This window comes from Suncus etruscus, chromosome 5 (genome assembly GCF_024139225.1).
Source record: "Suncus etruscus isolate mSunEtr1 chromosome 5, mSunEtr1.pri.cur, whole genome shotgun sequence".
NCBI classification, from domain to species: Eukaryota; Metazoa; Chordata; class Mammalia; order Eulipotyphla; family Soricidae; genus Suncus; species Suncus etruscus.
The window spans coordinates 82,680,033-82,687,931 of NC_064852.1; the positions used below are offsets into that span (position 1 = coordinate 82,680,033).

At 36.5% G+C, this 7,899-nt stretch overlaps 1 non-coding gene across 1 annotated transcript; it reads left to right on the top strand.

The window, feature by feature from the left end:
- Positions 1-1,412: 1,412 nt before the first annotated feature.
- On the top strand, positions 1,413-1,545 carry LOC126010103 (small nucleolar RNA SNORA51). Its single transcript, XR_007496240.1, has one exon. It is a non-coding gene; the product is annotated as a small nucleolar RNA SNORA51 (small nucleolar RNA).
- The last annotated feature ends 6,354 nt before the right edge of the window (positions 1,546-7,899 follow it).

Consider the following 7,899-nt stretch of genomic DNA (forward strand, 5'->3'; position numbering starts at 1 on the left):
CATTTCTCTGAGGAAGAGAGAAGGATGGCCAACAAACACATGAAAACATGCTCACCTTCACTCATCATCAGGGAGATCCAAATCAAGACAACAATGAGATACCACCTCACACCAGTGAGGTTGGCTCACATCAAAAATAATGGGAACAACCTTTGTTGGAGAGGATGTGGTATGAAAGGAACTCTCATTCATTGCTGGTGGGAATGCCCCTTGGTCCAACATCTATGGAGAAAAGTCTGGAGAGTGCTCAAAGAACTCAGAATTGAGCTGCCATTTGACCCAGCAATTGCTCTCCTAGGCATATATCCCCAAGATGGAAGGACATTCATTCCAAAATACATATACACCCCACTATTTATTGCAGCACTCAGTATAATAGCCAAATCTTGGAACCAACCTCGATGTCCAACAACAGATGAATGGATCATTAAGATGTGGTACATATATACAATGGAATATTACATGGCAGTTAGAAATGATACAATCACAGACTTTGCAGCAACGTGGATGGACCTAGATCATGTTATGTTAAACGAAGTAAGTCAGAAGACAAAAGAAAAACACAGAATGGTAGCACTATTCTGAAACACCTAGAATACATAAAAAACAAAAAAAGGACATTGAAGAAGCGTAACTGCTAGAACCACAAAGAAAGACTCCATAAACTCCATTCCCTGATCTGCACAGCCACCAAGATCTCTAGAAACAGGTCTGATTTTACCATCCAAGATAAAGTAGAAGTCTTCCACATACCACGAAAGCAGCAAGAGGAGAATAAATGATCTATTTTTTTGACGTCTTTATTTTGGTGTGGAGATTACGGTTGATGTCTCCAATATTATTTTATTTTATTTTGTTTTGTCTTTCTCTTTCTTTTTTGCACTTGAGTATGATTTGATTTCAGAACCGAGATTATTGTGTGGTGCCTGTCTTTATTGTTGTGGTGCTTATCGGTTATTTAATTCGATATTTTTTTTGTGTGTGTGTGTGTGTGTATTGTTGTGGTATTTTAATTACTTTTTTCACATCCTCTCTCAAACTGAGGTTGGAAGCCTCTAGACAGGACTCTGCCTATTTTCAGTATATTTGATTTTTGATTGAGAAGAGGACATTAGGTGATGGGTATTCCCCTGATTTAATGTGAATATGTACCCAAAATACTACAGTGAAAGATATGTAAGCCATTATGGAAAAAAAATTGTGTTTTTAATCAGAAACTTTCTTTGACTTACATGTATTATTATTATATTAATTATATTATATGTTATGTTATGTCACTATATTATGTTATATTAGTTTACCTTATTAGGTTAATCAATTTTGTCCTTTAAATGAATTCTTACTTAAAAAAAAAAAAAAAACAACTTTAGTTTGCCCTGAAGAAAAAAATAAATAAATAAAAGATAAAATAAGGCCTCCCAATTCTTACCACAGGCTGTGTTCTTTACACTGGCTGTATAGAAAGAGGAGGTACAGTAAAGGCACCCCATATACACCTCAACACAGGCCCCTTGCCGGGTATGTATTGTGAATTGGGGGACAAAAAAAAAAAAAAAAAAAAAAAGTAAACTCAAGTAAAGTGGATGATTTTTGAATATATTTAATGTCAGTATATTTACTGTTATTTAGTAAGGTAAGCAAAAGTATGAAAAACACCTTAATTCTTTTCACAGGAAGGAAAAGAGAGAGGCAGGGTAAGAAATTCAAACTGGCCTAGAATTGGACAGTGAATGATATCAAAAGGCTATGTGTCATAGGCAGAATGATAACAGGGTGATACCTCAATGGATGGCACCTCGTTGTTCACTAATTTTCTTTATGGTGATGTAGGCACTTATATTTTTTTTAACTGTGATTGAAACAACATAGTTGAAAAAAAGTTGATGAGGCATGGACTTGGGGTTGGTTAGCATGAATCTCAGATTCATCTTAATCAGCCAGGTGTTTGCTCTCTCTAGGAACTAACTTGGAGAAGCATTCTAACATCCAAGTCCATAAGACCACCACATGTCCAAGTATCATAAAGAACTGAAAATTAAAAAATATAGTAACAACTTCTTGAGGTAGGATAATTATTATGTAAAATTTAAAATGAAAAAGCTAGCATGTTCAGAGGGAAACATTCCTGAATAGTCAAGCTATGATTCAAACCACATAATATTTTTTGGGGGATGCAGGCCTTTTAGGAAAGAAATTTACTTAGGAAAATGTGGAGTAAGAGAGAAATACATGTCCAAGAGAAGACAAGCTTGAAAGAACAAGCCTTGTATGGATTTTGAGAAGAGGTTATATATAATTTCTGCAAATGGTTTTAGCCTAGAGTGCTCTGCCTATTTAAATATTAATATAGTTGTTGTCACTAGGAAAGTCTTTTATGGTTGATGATCCTTTTCTTCATGACCTTTAGATTCTTCTGTAGTTTCTCCTTTTCTGAGGAATTCACAACACTCTAGTTGGGCCTTGGATTTCTGCAGTTTGGTGGTGCCTCCATTTCTCTATCTCCAAAAGAATCAGGATTTGCATTTAAAAGGGATGTGATCTTCATACTTTTGGGCTACTTCAGGGCTAGGAAATTTTTTTTGAAGTTCTGTGATTTCTCATAAGATCACTACTGGGAGACCCTTTCCTATATGCTTGTAACATCTACCCCTCAGAGATTTAATCTCCTTAAGTCTTACGTGGTTCATGATTGAAAGTTTATTTTTTTGTAGCTTCTTCAGGTTGACAAATGGAGTCTCAGTTCTTAACTCTACTTTCCAAAAAAATAGTGAGCAACTTTAAAAATAAACCAAAGGAATCCTAACATTAAAATGACACAATGCTTAATAACAAAGTGCTTAATTTACAGAGAATTAAATATATGGGTATTTAGTCTTTCAAATCTTGGTGAGAAGCAAAACTAGCATCAAAAACTAATGGATTCACTGAACTCACAGCTAATTACATTGGGGCTCACTGAAGACAGCACAAATCTCCCACCCTTCTGAAACCCTGGGAGCTGCACACCAGCTGCCACCATGCCAATGGCCCAGCTTCAACACTTTTCCACTAATCTCTGCAGAGGTTCCTAGCTGCCCCAAACTCCAAGAATGCCTGTTAGTGGCTGACATATTCAGGGGTGGTTTGGAGCCAGTGCCGTCCACCTCTCCATGCACCTCTATACTTCCACCCCCATAATTTTAATTGACTTTCCAATAGAAATACACCAAATTAAACATGAAATTATCATAGAAGCCACATAAACTCAACAAACAAAACCAAATAAAATACCCAGCTAGCAACAAATACCTTAGTAAACCTTCAGACACTAACATAATAGTATAATCCCATTGTGAGATATGACAGATTTTTAATGATCTAAAAAATATAGTTCCATTACCATTTAGTTATATCAAGCAACATTAAGTAAATTACTTATTTCTGCCAAAGGACAGGCTTCTGGGAATATAGAAACTGGTGACAATGGTGGAGGGAATGTTATACAAATTGTTGCTGTGGAATATTGAATGGCAGAAATAATTATTATGAAAAACTTTGTAAACACTTCTTTTTTCTTTTTTTCTTTATTTAAACATCTTGATTACAAATATGATTGTGATTAGGTTTCAGTCATGTAAAGAACACCTCCCTTCATCAGTGCAACATTCCCACCACAAATGTCCCAAATCTCCCTCAATCCCACCCCACCCCCACCTGTATTCTAGACAATTACCTCATTCATTCACATGATTATGATTATAGTAGTTATATCTATAACTAGAAGTTATAGATCTGGAAGTTCCAGCCCTCCTCTCTTTTTCTCAGGATTGTTGCAAAAATGACCTTTATTTTTCTTAAAAACCCATAGATGAGAGAGATTATTCTGCGTCTATCTCTCACACTCTGACTTATTTCACTCAGCATGATAGATTCCATGTACATCTATGTATAAGAAAATCTCATGACTTTATCTCTTCTGATGGCTGCATAATATTCCATTGTGTATATGTACCACAGTTTCTTTAGCCATTCGTTTATTAAAGGGCATCTTGGTTGTTTCCAAAGCCTGGCTATTGTGAATAATGCTGCAATAAATATAGGTGTGAGGAAGGGATTTTTGTATTGTATTCTTGTGTTCCTAGGGTATATGCCTAGGAGTGGAATAGCTGGTTTGAATGGGAGCTCAATTTCCAGATTTTGGAGGAATCCCCATATAGCTTTCTATAGAGGTTGGATTAGACAGCAGTCTCACCAGCAGTGGATAAGAGTTCCTTTCTCTCCACATCCCTGCCAGCACTGATTGTTCTCATTCTTTGTGATGTGTGCCAATCTCTGTGGTGTGAGATGGTATCTCATCATTGTTTTGATTTGCATCTCCCTGATGATTAGTGATGAGGAGCATTTTTTCATGTGCCTTTTGATCATTTGTATTTCTTTTTTATCAAAGTTCATTACTTCTCCCAATTTTTGATTGAATTAAATGTTATTTTCTTGTAAAGTTTGTCAGTGCCCTGTATATTTTGGATATTAGCCCCTTATCTGATGGGTATTGGGTGAATAGATTCTCCCACACAATGGGTGGCTCTTGTATTCTGGGCACTATTTCTTTTGAGATGCAGAAGCTTCTCAGCTTAATGTATTCCCATTTGTTTATCTCTGCTTCCACTTGTTTGGAGATTGCAGTTTCCTCCTTGAAGATGCCTGTAGTCTCAATATCATGAAGTGTTTTACCGACGTGTTGTTCTATATACCTTATGGTATCAGGTCAGATATCTAGGTCTTTAATCAATTTGAATTTTACCTTCATACATGCTGTTAACTGGGGGTCTATGTTCGCTTTTTTGCACGTGGCTAACCAGTTCTGCCAGCAACACTTGTTGAAGAGGTTTTCCCTGCTCCACTTAGAATTTCTTGCTCCTTTGTCAAAGATTAGGTGAGTATATGTCTGGGGAACATTGACAGAGAATTCAAGCCTATTCCACTGATCTGAGGGTCTGTCTTTATTCCAATACCATGCTGTTTTGAGAACTATTTCTTTGTAGTACAGTTTAAAGTTGGGGAAAGTAATGCCTTTTATACTCCTTTTTCCTAGGAGTGCTTTAGCTATCCAAGGGTGTTTATTGTTTCAGATGAACTTCATAAGTGTTTGATCCACTTCTTTGAAGAATGTCATTGGTATCTTTAGAGAGATCGCATTAAATCTGTACAATGTTTTGGGGAATTTTGCCATTTTAATGATGTTAGTTCTGCCAATTCATGAGCAGGATATGTGTTTCCATTTCTATGTGTCCTTTCCTATTTCTTGGAGCAGAGCTTTATAGTTTTCTTTGTATAGGTCCTTCACATCTTTGTTCAAGTTGACTCCTAGATATTTGAGTTTGTGTGGCACTAATGTGAATGGGATTGCCTTCTTGACATCAATCTTTTCCCTATAATTATTGGTGTATAAAAAGGCCATTGATGTCTCTGTGTTATTTTTGTAGCCTGCCTCCTTGCCATCTGAGTCCATTGTTTCTAGAAGCTTTTTGGTAGAGTCTTTAGGGTTTCCTAAGTAGAGTATCATGTCATCTGCAAACAGTGAGAGCTTGACTTCTTCCTTTCCTATCTGGATTCCCGTGATATCTTTTTCTTGCCTGATCAATAGGAAGCACTTCCGTACTACATTGAAGAGGACTGGTGAGAGCAGATTCCCTTGTCTTGTACCCGAATTTAGAGGAAATGTTTTAGTTTTTCTCCATTGAGGATAATATTTGCCATTGGCTTGTGGTAGATGGCTTTAAGTAGATTGAGAAAGGTTCCTTTCATTCCCATCTTGCTGAGAGTTTTGATCAAGAATGGGTGTTGGACTTTCTCTGCACTATTGATATGATCATGTGATTTTTATTTTTCTTGTTGTTGATGTTGTGTATGATATTGATAGATTTACAGATGTTAAACCATCCTTGCATTCCTGGGATGAAACCTACTGGGTCTTAGTGTATGATCTTCTTGATGATGGATTGGATCCTATTTGCCAGGATTTTGTTGAAGATCTTTGCATCTGCATTCATCAGGGATATTGGTCTATAATTTTATTTTTTGGCAGCATCTCTTTCTGGTTTTGGTATCAAGACGATGTTGGCTTCATAAAAGCTGTTTTGGAGTGTTCCCGTTTTTTCAATTTCATGGAAGAGCCTGGCTAGGATTGGTAGTAGTTCCTCTTGAAAGGTTTGAAAGAATTCATTAGTAAATCCATCTGGGCCTGGGCTTTTCTTTTTGGGCAGATGTTTGATTACAGTTTCAATTTCCTAATTAGCGATGTGGTTGTTTAGATATGCTATATCCTCCTTACTTATTTGTAGAAGGTTATATGTGTCCAAAAATTTATCCATTTCTTCTAGATTCTCATGTTTAGTAGCATAAAGTTTCTCAAAGTAGTCTCTGATTACCCTTTGGATCTCTGCAATATCTGTTGTGATCTTTCCCTTTTCATTTCTAATACAGGTTATCTGGTTTCTCTCTCTCTTTTTGAGTTTTGCCAATGGTCTATCAATCTTTTTTTATTTTTTCAAAGAAGCAACTTCTGCTTTCTTTGATCTTTCGGATTGTTTTTTGGGTTTCCACTTCATTGATTTCTCTTTCAGCTTTGTTATTTCCTTCTGTCTCCCTATTTTTGGTTCCTTTTGTTGAGCACTTTCTAATTCTATGAGCTGTGTCATTTAGCTATTCAGGTAGGCCCCTTCTTCCTTCCTGATATGTGCTTGCAAAGCTATAAATTTTCCTATCAGGACTGCTTTTGCTGTGTCCCATAGATTCTGGCAGTTTGTGTCTTCATTATCATTTGTTTCCAGGAAAGTTTTGATTTACTCTTTGATTTTATCTCAGACCCACTGGTTGTTCAGTATCAGGCTGTTTAATTTCCAATTGTTAAAGTTTTTCTTCTGTGTCCCTTTGTAGCTCACATCTAATTTCAGAGCCTTGTGTTCAGCAAAGGTAGCCTGCTATATTTCTGTCCTCTTGATTTTATGAAGGTATTATGTGTCAGCATGTGGTTTATCCTGGAGAATGACCCATGTACATTGGAGAAAAATGTGTATCCAGGTTATTTGACATGGAGTGTCCTATATATATCTACTAATCCTCGTTCTCCATTACCCTTTTCAGGGCTAGTATGTTTCTGTTGAGTTTCAGTCTGGTTAACTTATCAAGTGCTGACAGGGCAGTGTTGAGGTCTCCCACAATTATTGTGTTATTATTGGTGTCTTCTTTCAGATTTGTCAGTAATTGTATTAGATAATTTTCTGGTTTCTCATTGGGTGCATATATGTTTAATAGCTTGATTTCTTCCTATTGCACATATCCCTTGATTAGTATATAGTTTCCATCTTTGTCCCTTACAACTTTTCTGAGTATAAAGTTGGTGGCATCAGATATTTATATGGCCACCCCAGCTTTTTAAGGGTGTTGTTTGATTGGATGATTTTCCTCCAGTCTTTGATTTTGAGTTTATGTTTGTTCTTACTATTTAGTTGTGTTTCTTGTAGGCAGCAGAAGGTTGGATTCATCTTTTTGACCCATTTTGCCACTCTGTGTCTTTTAGTTGGTGAATTTAGTCCATTGACATTGAGGCAGATGATTGTCATAGGATTTAATGTCATCTTTGTAGATAAATTTGCTGTGTTTGTTGGTCTCTCTTGTCTTAAAGTAGACCTTTTAGGCTCCCTTAAGGCTGGTTTTTCATCTGTGAAGTTTCTGAGTAAAGTTTTTTATTTATGAAACTATGTATCTTTCCTTCAAATCTGAACGTGATTTGGGCTGGGTGCAGTATTCTTGGTGAAGCACCCATTTCATTCAGTCTTGTTACAATATCCCAGCACTGTCTTCTGGCCTTGAGATGTTCTTGTGACATGTCTGCTCTAAGTCTTAGGGATGCTCCTTTGA